Source organism: Pteropus alecto, unplaced genomic scaffold (genome assembly GCF_000325575.1).
Source record: "Pteropus alecto unplaced genomic scaffold, ASM32557v1 scaffold38, whole genome shotgun sequence".
NCBI lineage: Eukaryota > Metazoa > Chordata > Mammalia > Chiroptera > Pteropodidae > Pteropus > Pteropus alecto.
This window is the reverse complement of record NW_006442512.1, coordinates 7,533,418-7,546,961: the sequence shown is the minus strand read 5'-3', so window position 1 is coordinate 7,546,961 and position 13,544 is coordinate 7,533,418. Positions and strand designations below refer to the sequence as shown.

Below are 13,544 nucleotides of genomic sequence, written 5' to 3'. Positions count from 1 at the left end.
AATATTTTTTAAAGAAGAAAAACATGTATCAAAAACATGAATAAAAATGGTAATAACTACATTCCTATCATAAGTACCTCAAATGGAAAAGAATTAAATGCTTCAACCAAAAGATAGAGTGGCTGAATGATAAGAAAACAAGACCCCTACATATGCTGCCTACGAAAGGCTCACTTCAGATTAAAAGACACACAGACTAAAAGAAAGGGGATGGAAAAAGATATTGCCTTGATGGACCTAGAGGGTATTGTGCTGAATGAAATAGGTCAGATAGAAAAAAAAAATATAACATGATTTCATGTGCATGTGGAATCTAAAGAAAAAAATAAGCAACAACAACAACAAAAGCAGAAATAGACTCATAGATACAGAGAATATTTTTAGGGCTAATAGATAGGAGAGGAGTTGGGGGACAAAAAAAAGACAAAGGGATTAAGAGCTACAAATGGATAGTTGCAGAATAGACATGGAGATATAGAGTGTAGCATAGGAAAGATGGTTAATAATGTTGTAATAAACATGTAATGGGAAGAGGGGTACTAGATTTAGCAGGGTTATCACTTTGCAAGTTATGTGGATCTCTGACCACTATGCTATACAACTGAAACTGGTATATTATTGTATGCCAACTATAATTGAAAAGCACTCATTGAATTGTACAATGTAAATATGAGCAACTAATTGTCTTATTATATTTAAATAAAGCCGGGGAAAAAAAAGTTTAAAAACAAGGCCCTGAACAGTATGATAAAATGTTGTACTGTTTCCAAGTAACTTAAATATATCCGAGAATAAAGTTCAAAAATATTTATAGTTATACAAAAATATTCAGCATCTAATGAAACAAAATTTATACTATGTAGCATCCTATGAAAAGTTAAAGACATGCAAAAAAACAAAGCAAAAAATGTATAACCCTCCCATGGGGAAATTATCAATTAAAACTGATAACAATGATAACATTTGTAGAAATTATCAATTAAAACTGGTAACAGTGATGGCGTTTAAAACAGTATGACTATATTTTACATGTTCAAGAGGTTGAGGAATAATTGAATATATTAGATAGAGAAATGGAAGATTGAAATGTCATCCTAACTGAACTTTTATATAGGAAAACTATGATGCATGAGAAAAAAACATACACTGGATATAGTTAATTGCAAATTAGACATTGTAGAAGAAAGGATAGTGAAATTGAAAACAGCTATAGAACCTATCTAAAATGAAACAGAGAGAGCTCTCAGTCAGACCGGCCCGGAGATGCTTTTGGTAATAACATCGTGATGGCTGCCCAAGAAGAACCCCAAGTTCATTTCAAACGTGCAGTTGTTGGTGATGGTGGGACTGGAAAAACTACATTTGTGAAATGTCATCTGACTGGTGAATTTGAGAAGTATGTGTTGAGGTCCATCCCCTTGTGTTCCATAGCAGTAGGGGACCTATCAAGTTCAATGTATGGGGCATAACTACTCAGGAGAAATTTGATGGACTGGAAGATGGCTATTGCATCCAAGCCCAGTGTGCCATTATAATGTTTGATGGAACTTCAAGAGTTACTTACAAGAATGTGCCTAACTGGCATAGAGCTCTGGTACAAGTATGTGAAAACACGCCCACTGTATTGTGTGGCAACAAAGTGGATGTTAAGGACAGGAAAGTTAAAGCAAAATCAATTGTCTTTCACCGAAAGAAGACTCTTCAATACTATGACATTTCCAAAAGTAAAAATCAATTGTCTTTCACCGAAAGAAGACTCTTCAATACTATGACATTTCCGCCAAAAGTAATTATAGCTTTGTAAAGCCCTTCCTCTGGCTTGCTGCAAAACTAATTGGAGATCTTAATGGAATTTCTTGCCATGCCTGCTCTTGTCGCACCAGCAATTGTTATGGACACGGTTTTGGCAACACAATATGACCGTGATCTAGACGTTGCTCAAACAACTGCTCTCTTGGATGAGGATGATGACCTGTGGGAAAGTGAAACTGTAACCCAACGTCAGAAATCTGGTTTTATAGGCAACTGTCCTGTGATGTCAGTGGTGCAGAGAGTTTGTCACTTTATAACATAGCTAAGCAGAACATGTACTTAATCTTTGAGATGCTGAAGGAGATGAATGGGCTTCGAAGTGAATGTGGCAGTTAAAAAAATACCTTCACTTTTTGGACTTGCATACTTAGCTGTTTTGGAACACAGTTGTTTCCTTATTGAGTTTCAATCTTAAGACTGCTAGAGTCGCATCACAATATTCAATGCTCAAATCTTGTTTGTTACTATCATTTACATTCCTTTTTGTTTAAAATTAGAATAAAGTTTAGAATAAAGTTGTATTTTGAATTAAAAAATGAAATAGAGAGAGAAAAAGAACTTAAAAAATAGCACATCAATGAGCTGTGGGGCAAACAGAAAGCAGTATTTCAAGGTGAGATCACCGATGGTGCAATTGAGTTAGAGGCAACAATCACAAGTTCACATTCATGCTGTTTTTCTGTTGGTTTCTATGGTTACTTTATGTGTGTTGTCCCTAATTCTTGTATGGTGACAACTTCCAATTTCTCACACCCTCTGAATTTTGGGTTCTGCAAATCCTCATTTCTATTAAGCTCAGAATTTTTTGTAGTATTTCGAAGACATTAGCATTGTATTTGACACATGTTGAAGTATTTGATGAATGCATTTTATTTCTTTAGTAAAATCCTCCTGGAAAAAAATCTAGTTGTTAGGTATATCATATTCCAATACAACAATTTACAACATATAATTTGAACTATTTTTTTACTACTTCAAGTGTAAACACTTGTTTGGCAGACTTCTAAATTTAAACTCGTACTGTCATAGCCAGTGAAACTCAAATTTCACAAGACCATTTGAATTTCACATGTAGTGGGACACTGGATGATATTGTAGGCTATTATTTTTGATACACAGGTAAGGCAAAATTATTTAAAAGTTGTATTTTCCTTTGTATCTAGAGGTAGATACTTCTATTTACATTTGTGGCAGGGTGCTTCCTTATTTTAGGCCAATCACCCTAATGGGCTTTGGATTTAGTTCATTAGGGAAACAGCCAGAAGTTAAAATGTATACAAGAGGTAATATATATTGGTGGAGGTAGATGTACTGGAGATATGTCTCAGAGGAAGTTTGCTTTACTTGTATGTGAGGTGGAATGAGAAAGGGGGCAAAATACATTATTGTGTGTGTTTGAATGGAGAGAGTTTATTTCTGTAGTATGGTCATGAGTGCCTTTTGCTGTTCACTTTTATTCATGGGTGCTTTTTGTTCTTGATTTTTACTTTTGAGAGTTACAGGAGATGAGCGACTGAGAGAAGGAAGCAGAAAAACTTTCAAGAGAAATTTCTAGAAATTTTGAGCACAAATACTGTGGTTCGAGGCATAAATAAACAATTTTAGCTCAGAGTTCAGAAGATAGCCATTTCTTCTGCCTCTATACTGAACCCAGCACTATTTTGGTATCACAGAGAATAGGGCATTTTGGAGTATCAGGAAAAACATGTCTGGCAAGTACATTACTTATCTCTTAAGAAACTCCATTGGCAGGTAGAAATAGGCCATCCCTTAGGATGATTTAAGGGGCAATGGGCAGAGGGAGCTGGGGGAAGTTGCAAAGGGAGACCAAGAGTTGTAACTACAGGGCACACACTATATTATAAGAACAAGTAACTCTCCTTTGTAGACTCCAAGTGATAATGAGAAAGCATTCTGTTTTGCTGAGGAGTTTGAAATGCAGCAATAATGAGGAGGAAACACAAACTATAATATGGAAACTGACTTTATTCAGAGGTTGGGGAGGCCTGAGCATTTGGGCTACTTATGATTTGCATTTCATAGTGGAAAAGGAACCAAAATCTATTAGCACATTCACATTCTTGGTGTGTGTGATCAATAGATAACTTTTATTAAATAAGAGATTATCCTTGAGAGTACAAACAAATAATTACAGCTCGTTATTTGTCAACTGCCTTTTGCTAAAGGCATTTATGTTTTGATGGGAACCTGGTTGATATCAAAATTAACAAAACAATGGGCTAAATAGCAAAATTATATTGAAAATCTATCTGATAATGACATCATCCTAAATATAGCCCAATGACATGTTGCACTCATTAATGTCCAAAAATAGGAGAAAATAGCAGAACTGTATGCAGTTTGTATTTCAGCACTAAAATTACATCACTCATATACATAAATGCTAAGCACTTTGGGAGACAGTATAGCATTATAGATCTTGAGAAAACCAAGATGTGTGGAAACAAACAAACAAAAAAGCAATGGTTGGAAAAACGAGAAATATTATCTTAAGTGTAGATTAATTAGTAAGGTTATATAAGTGGATACAAGTTTTAAGCTTGAGATTTTATTAAAACTCAGAAAAAATCTAATAAGCAAAATCTCGAACTTAATGAGAATTTAACTAAGCCCCACAGTAACAAGAAAATGGAGTTTTCTGACAATTCAGCATTTCTCACTGACATCGATGTTGCATTGGGCATTTCAAGCGTTTTCAAGCGTTTGCATCTGTCAGGGCAGAGGATACGGGTTGCAGTGCCAGTTTACTTTTATACATGGATTTAGTTGAAGTCACAGCTTACCACTGTGCTTCTGACAGAAGATCTCAGATTTTGTATTTGACATGTCAATTGAACAGGCTTTTCGGAAAAGAGAGTTTTAAAAACATAGAATAGCAAACACATTTTCTTGACAGAATTTTACCTTTTATTATTTGAAGTTAGTCTCTGTTTCTTTCCCAAGTGGTTCATTTAAAGAAGTCAATTTGTACTTTACACTGCTCTTTAGATAAATACACAAAGGCTAGAAGTACATTTAAGAATCTGGATTTTTCATACTTTTTATTTACACCATAAGATAACGTAATGACAACAGAAAGCTGTAATAAGTCCTGATAATCTAAAAATACATAATATTTAAAATGGGTTGTTTTACACAAAATTTCCTGAGGAGAGATAGCTCATAAAATTATTTAATATATTTCAATTAGATAAGGAAAATATCACAGTATTAATTGTGGCCCATAGTTTTATTAGGTAGATAGAGATAATATAGATTTATTAATAAAAATTAGTAATAATTGATAAAAAATATATCCGAAGAAGTATTGAATATGTGTATCTTAACCAGAAAACAAATGTGTCACCTGAATATATTCAAAACATAAACTAAAATATTTAGAACATAATCTCCTAGATATGTATATTCAGTATGTCGACATTATCTATAGATCCATAAATAACTAATTTCATGACCAAATTGAATAAATTCTTGTTTATTCTGATAGAAATGATCTTAAAATAATTAAAAATACATTCAATTTCTGAAATATTTTTTTTCTTTAAAATGCTGTTTATGTTAGGAACCAAAGTGAACTGTGAGCAACAAATTTCAGAGTGTTAAGATAAATGAAGATAGTAATTATCAAAAAATATATATATATGATGACAGAATCCTGAATTTTTGTACTACCTTCATTTCTGAGTTATTTCTCAACTGTCCAAATAAGAGTTCTAAAGAATGGTAGTTAATTGGGGTATATTTTTCATGCTTAGATGTAAATGCATTCTCAACTCTGCTTTTCTTTTTTCAAAATGGGTATTGTTTATCTTTTTTCTTTTTATTTCTACCAAAAAACATTTTATGAGATTCTCAGAGCACTTTATCATTATATCAATTTCTCAGTATGTCTGCAGAATCCCCAGGAGTACCATTCCTTGGTGGCAAGCAAACATTCGAAAACCTAGATCCAAATTACAATCTGATTTACTAGACTGAAAAAGCTTTCACAGAAGTGCAAAAATACATATTATTTTTATTATATATCTTTTTGTTCAAAGAAATTAATATATACAAAACATTAATCATTATCAGCTAAAAGGAAAATAATAATGTTTCCTATGTATGTTTTTTCCTATATATGGCATAATTAACAAAAATAAATTGGGTGTAGATTACAAGAAAAATTTAAAAAATATTTTACTCTATGAGTTGAAGGCTAAGACTTGTGATCCTTTCACTTCTGATACTTTTTCTCAGTAATAGTGCATGGATATTATAGTTTTAAAATCAGAAAATAAAATATGTGTATTATTTTCAAGTGTATACAAATGGTCATGAACTACTGATTTAAAAATTAGGAATGATATAGAAAATAAACCCTTTAGCAGTTGCTATATAATTATAATACTACTATGTAAAAATTAAAAATATTATGATACTGAAAGTAATCTTATGAAAATTAAATGTACCACTGGGTATTAAATTTCAAGCAAGATACTGGGTCATCTGACAGAGCAATGAAGATATGCAAAATAATTCATGATCTTCTCACATCTGGAATTGGAAGCAAAGTAGAACTACATTAGAACAGAAGTTCTAATTTTATATTTTGGTTTATTTTTGTTTTATCTCTATCATCTCAGTAGAATCTGTGCCACTGTTACAGCTGGAATATGTATTCATTCAATGAATATAAAATATGTAGAACCCCAAATGACATAGAATATGGACACATTTCTTGCTTTTGTGAGGATTAGTCAGAGGTTGCAATATAAATAGAATGAACACAACAGCTTAATAAGTGCTTAAAAAGGGATATTCGAAAGGGTTATGAAAGTGACAAGAACCCCTACCCAGAAGAAGAGAAGTAACAAGATACCAGTGAAAGTTTCCAGAGAGAAAAAATATCAAAACTGAACCTAATTTAAATCAAAGTTTAATTCCCAGACATAGCAAAGAGTATAAGAGAAGATTCAGATGCGAAAGAGAGCTTGGAGAGTTTCAGAAATTAAAAAACAGTAAAAACAAACAATGAGGTTAAGTTATAGGAGTCTGTGTGGGAGGATGGAAGCTTTCTGAAGACGACTATAAAAATGATTCAAAATGAGTTTCATATGTCTTTTTTTAATTTTTATTTTTTAAGTAGAGCTGACATTCAATATTATTTTATTAGCTTCAGGTATATAGCATAGTGTTTAGACAGTTATATAATTTACAGAGCGATCCCCTCGATTACTCTAGTACCCGCCTGACACTATACATAGTTATTACGATATTACTGACTATATTTCTTATGCTGTACTCACATCCCTGTGACTATTTTTAACTACCAATTCTCATTTCTCAATTGCTTCAACATTTTCACCCAGCTCACAATGTCCCATCCCATCTGGCAATCATTTGTTCTCTGTATCTATTAGTCTGTTTTCATTTTGTTTGTTCATTCATTTTGTTTCTTTGATTCCACGTATATAAATTCACGTGATATTTGTCTTTCCCTGTCTGACTTATTTCATTTAGCATAATACTCTCTAGGTCCATCCACATAGTTGCAAATGGTAAGATTTCATTTTTATGGCTTTGTCCAATTGTCTTTTGATGATCACTTAGGTTGCTTCCATATCTTGGATATTGTAAATAGCACTGTAGTGAACACAGGGGTGCATATATCTTTACAAATTAGTGTTTTGGTTTTCTTTGTATAAATACCCAAAAGTGGAATTGTTGAGTCATAAGGTAGTTCTGTTTTTAATTTTTTGAGGAACTTCCAAATTATTTTCCACAGTGGCTGTACCACCAACAGTGCAAAAGGGTTCCCTTTTCTCCACATCCTCACCAACACTTACCGTTTGTTGATTCATTAATGATAGTCATTCTGACAGATATGAGGTATTATCTCATTGTGGTTTTAATTTGCCTTTCTCGGATGATTAGTGCTATTGAGCATCTTTTCAAATAGCTATTGACCATTTGTGTTTCCTCTTTGAAGAAATATCTATTCAGCTCTTCTGATCCTTTTTTATTGGATTGTTTATTTTTGTTGTTGAGTTGTATGAGTTTTTTATGAATTTTGGATATTAATCCCTTACATATGTATCATTGGCAAATATCTTCTTCCATTCAGTAGGCTGTCTTTTAGTTTTGTTGATGGTTTCCTTCGATATGCAAAAAAATTTATTTTGTCGTAGTGCCATTTGTTTACTTTTCTTTTGTTTCCTTTGCCTGAGGTAACATATCAGAAAAAATATTACTAAGAGCAATGTCAGAGAATTTGCTGTCTATATTTTTTTCTCAGAGTTTTATGGTTTTGAGTCTTACATGTAAGTCTTTAATCTATTTTGAGTTTATTTGTGTATATGGAATAAGATGGTGGTCCAATTTCATTTTTTTGGATGTATTTGTTCAGTTTTCTCAAGACCATTTATATTTCTCAAGACCTTTGTATATTTTTGCCTCCTTCATCATAGATTAAAAGACCATATAGGCGTGGATTTATATCTGGGCTCTTAATGCTGTTCTATTGATCTTTGTGTCTGTTTTTATGCCAATGCCATGCTGTTTTGATTACAATAGCCTTGTAGTATAGTTTGATATCAGGTAGCATGATATTTCCAACTTTGTTCTTTTTTCTCAAGATTACCATGGCTTTTTGGGGCCTTTCATGGTTCCATATAATTTTTGGATTATTTTTTATAGTTCTGTGAAAAATGATGTTGGTATTTTAATAGGGATTACTTTGAATCTATAGATTGCTTTGGGTAGTATGGACATTTTAACAATGTTAATACTGTCTATCCATGAGCAGAGTATATAATTCCATTTATTTGTTTTTTCTTTCATTTTTATCTTCAGTGACATAATTTACTGAGTACATGTCTTTTATAGCTTTGGTCAAATTTATTCCTAGGTATCTTATTTATTTATTTATTTTTGATGCAGTGTTAAATGGGATTGTTTTCTTAATTTTCTGGTAGTTCATTATTGGTGTATAAGAATGCAACCGATTTCTGAATATTAATTTTGTATCCTGCTACTTTACAGAATTCGTTTATCAGTTCTAACAGTTCTTTTTACGGAGTCTTCAGGGTTCTCTCTATATAGTATCATGTCATCTGCATTACTTCTTTCTTTTCAATTTGGATGGTTGTTTTTTTTTTTTTTTTTCTGATTGATGTGGCTAAGACTTCCAATACTATACTGAATAAAAGTGGTGAAAGTGGACATCCTTGTCTTGTTCCTGATATTAACTTTTCACCACTGAGTATAATGTTAGCTTGGATTTATCACATGTGGCCTTTATTATGTTGAGATATATTCCCTCTATTCTCAATTTGCTGAGAGTTTTTATCATAAACAGACTGGATTTTTTTCAAATGCTTCTTCTACATCTGTTGATATGGTTATATGATTTTTATCTTTTAATTTGTTAATGTAATGTATCACATTAATTGATATGCAGATATTGAACCAATCTCATATCCTAGGGAAGATTTCCACTTGATCATGGTGTATGATATTTTTGTATTGCTGATTTGAATTTGCTAATATATCCCATCTGGTTATATATATATTTATTTACACATATATATAAAACCAGATGGGTTATATGCTGACATTGTAACAAGATTTAAGGGAGGCACATCTCACACAATGGCATGAACACCCAGTCATCATGCTTATAAACTACAATAGGATGTATTAGGAGTTTTTGATTACTGATCAGTTTTATTAGTAATAATCAGTGAGTTCAGATTTTCTGGGAGATATCCACCTATAATTTTCTTTCTTTGTAATGTATTTGTTTGGTTTTGGAATCAAGGTAGTGGTGGCTTCATAGAATGAGCTTGGGAGCTTTCTCTCTTCTTGACTGATCAGTTTTATTAGTAATAATCAGTGAGTTCAGATTTTCTGGCTCTTGATTCAGACTTGGGAGATTGTATGTTTCTAAGAATGTATCCATTTCTTCCAGATTGTCTGATTTATCAGAATATAATTGCTCATAGTATTTTATTACAATCATTTGTATTTCTGTGGAGTCAGTTGTCACTTCTCTTTTAATTTCTGATTTTATTAATTTGTGTCCTTTGTCTTTAGTTTCTTGATGAGTCTTGTTAGGATTCTTTCTATTTTTTTCTTGATGAGTCTTGAAAAAATAAAAGTTTATGAATTTTGTTTATATTTTCAAAGAACCAGCTCTTGGTTTCATTGATCTTTTGTATTGTTTCTTAGACTCTATTTTGTTTATTTCTGCTCTGATCTTTATTATTTCCTTCCTTCTACTCACTATGGGCTTTGTTTGTGTTATTTTTCCAGTTCCTTTAGGTGTAGATTAGACTGTTCATTTGAGACTTTTCTTGTTTCTTGAGGTAGGCCTGTATTGCTATGAATTTCCCTGTCAAGACTGCTTTTGCTGTGTTCCATAGATTTGGGGTCATTTTGTTTTCATTTCATTTTCATTTTAAGATATCTTTTGATTTCTTCCTTGATTTCATTTTTAATCCATTCATTGTTAAATATCATGTTATTAGCTATTATGTGTTTGTGTATTTTTCAGTTCTTTTTCTTTTGATCGATTTCTAATTTCATATCATTGTGGTTGGAGAAGACGTTTGATAAGATTTCAAACTTCTTAAATTTATTAAGACTTTTTGTGGGTTGACGTGTTCTATCTTGGAAAACGTATTACTGCACTAAAGAAGAATGTGTATTCCACTGTTTTGGGTAAAAATAATCAAAATATCAATTAAATCCATCTGGTTTCATGTGTCATTTAAGGACACTGTTTTCCTGTTGATGCGTTTTGTTTTGTTTTGTTTTGTTTTGTTTTGTTTTTTTTATGGTGACGTTGGTTAACAAAATCCAATAAGTTTCAGCTATATACTTTAACAATAAGGTATATATATATTTACACTATGTATTCACCTCCCATAGTTAGATTTCTTTCACTCACTACGTATTTGACCCCCTTTACTCCATCTAATTCCCCCTCCTCCCACTACCTACCATCTGGTAACCACTAGTCTATAGTCCATGTCCATGAGTCTCTGTTTATTTGTCTTGTTCATTTGTTGCTTTTAGGTTTATATCTCACATGTAAGTGATATCATGTGATTTTCAACTTTTTCCGTCTGACATATTTCTCTTAGCATGATTATCTCGAGGTCCATCCATGTTGCAAATGGCAGTATTTCATGTCTTTTTATGGCTGAGTAATATTCCATTGTATATATGTACCACAGCTTCTTTATCCAATCCTATATCATAGGACACTTTGATTGTCCTGGCCACTGTGAATAATGCTTCTATGAACATCAGTATGCAAATACCTTTTTGATTATATGTTTTCAAGTCTTTGAGGTAAATAGCCAGTAGAGGGGTTGCTGGATCATATGGTAGATCAATTCTTAGTCTTTTGAGGAACTTCCATACTGTTTTCCATAGTGGCTGTACCAATTTGCAGTCCCACCAGCAGTTTATGAGAGTTCCTTCTTTTCCACATCCTCTCCATAACTTGTTATTACTTGTTGATTATAGCTAATCTAACAGGTGTGGGATGATATCTCATTGTGGTTTTTATTTGCATTTCCTCAATAGCTAGCAATATTGAGCATCTTTTCAAATATTTGTTGGCCATTTGTATGTCTGTTCAGATCCTCTGCCCATTTTTTGATTGGATCATTTGTTTTTGTTGTTGTTGTTGTTTGATTTGTATGAGTTCTTTGTCTATTTTGGATATTAGGCCCTTATCAGAGGCATTGCTTACAAATATATTTTCCCATGCAGATGGTTGACTCTTTACCTTGTTGACAATTTCTTTTACTGAGCAGTAGCTTTTCAGGTTGATGTAGTCCCATACATTTATTTTAGCTTTTACTTCTCTTGCTTTTGAAGTCAAATTTATAAAATCCCCTTTAAGTCCAAGGTCCTTGAGTTTACTTCCTATATTTTCTTGTATGAATTTTTTGTTTGTTTGTTTCAGGTTTTATATTCAGGTCCTTAATCCATTTTGAGTTAATTTTGGTGTGTGGTGATAGACAACAGTCTAGTTTCATTTTTTTGCAGGTTGTTTTCCAATTTTCCCAGTGTCATTTATTGAAGAGGCTTTCCTTTCTCCACTGTATGTTTTTGGCTTTTTTTGTTGAAAATTATTTGCCCAAATAAATATGGGTTTACTTCTGGACTCTCGATTCTGTTCCACTGGTCCGTATGTCTGTTTTGCTGCCAGTACCATGTTGTTTTCATTACTGTCACTTTGTAGTATAATTTGAAGTCTGGCAGAGTGACGCCTCCATCCTCTTTCTTTTATCTCAGGATGGCTTTGGCAATTCATGGTCTTTTGTGCTTCCATACAAATCTGATGATTTTTTGTTCTATTTCTTAAAAAAATGCTGATGAGATTTTGATGGGGGTTGCATTAAATTTGTATAATGCTTTAGGTAATTTGGTCATTTTAACTATTGATTCTTACGATCCAAGAACATGGAATATCTTTCTATTTCTTTGTATCTTCTTTGGTTTCTTTTAATAGAGTCTTATAGTTTTCATTATATAGATCCTTCACATGCTTCATTAAATTTATTCCTAGGTATTTTATTCTTTTTGTTGCAATTGCAAAAGGAATTATATTTTCCACTTCTTTTTCCTAAACTTCGTTACTAGAGTATAGGAACGCTATGGATTCTTGAAAGTTGATTTTGTATCCAGAAAGTTTACTGTATTTCCTTACTGTTTCCAGTAGTGTTTTTGTGGAGTCTTTAGGGTTTTCTATATAGAGAATCATGTCATCCAAAAATAGTGACAGTTTGACTTATTCGTTTTCTATTTGGATGCCTTTTATATCTTTGTCTTCTTACCTGATTGCACTTGCTAGGACCTCCAATGTTATACTGAATAACAGTGGTGATAGTGGACAGCCTTGCCTTGTTCCTGATCTTAGAGGGAAGGTTTTTAGTTTTTCACCATTAAGTATTATGTTGGCTGAGGGTGAGTCATATATGGCCTTTATTATGATAAGGTACTTTCCTTCTATACCGATTTTGTTGTTTTGATCATAAATGGATGCTGTATCTTGTTGAAGGCTTTTTCTGTATCTATTGATATGATAATATGTTTCTTATTTTTTTAATTTGTTTATGTGGTGTATCACATTAATTGATTTGTGTGTGTTGAACCATCCCTGTGCCTCTGGGACCTAGCCCAATTGCTCGTGGTGTATAATATTTTTAATATGTTGATGTATTCGGTTCGCTAGTATCGTATTTAGGACTTTTGGATCTGTGTTCATGAGAGATATCAGTCTGTAGTTTTTTTTTGTTGTGTTTTCTTTACCAGGTTTTGGTATCAGGGTAATATTGGCCTCATAAAATGAGTTGGGAAGTATTGTCTCCTCTTCACTTCTTTGAAAGAGTTTGAGGAGAATAGGTATTAAATCTTTTTTGAATGTTAGGTAGAATTCACTGGTGAAGCCATTTGGTCCTGGACGTTTACTTTTTGGTAGGTTTTTGAAGATGGTTTTAATTTCCATACTGATAATTGGTCTATAGATTTTCTAGTTCTTGATTCATTCTAGGAAGGTTGTGTTTTTCTAAGTACTGGTCCATTTCTTCTAGGTTATTAAATTTGATGTTATACACTTTTTCATAGTATTCTTGTATAATCCCTTGAATTTGTACGGTGCCTGTAATAATTTCCCCTCGTTTAGTGCTGTTTTTGTGTATTTGTGTCTTTTT

The 13,544-nt window shown here is 32.5% G+C and overlaps 1 non-coding gene and 1 pseudogene across 1 annotated transcript; one reads left to right on the top strand and one right to left on the bottom strand.

Moving 5' to 3' along the window:
• The first annotated feature begins 1,286 nt into the window (after window positions 1-1,286).
• On the top strand, window positions 1,287-2,074 carry LOC102896572 (annotated as a pseudogene).
• Window positions 2,075-9,406: 7,332 nt separating this feature from the next.
• Window positions 9,407-9,510, bottom strand: LOC112471721. The gene has a single exon (XR_003043392.1). It is a non-coding gene; the product is annotated as a small nucleolar RNA U13 (small nucleolar RNA).
• Between the last annotated feature and the right edge of the window lie 4,034 nt (window positions 9,511-13,544).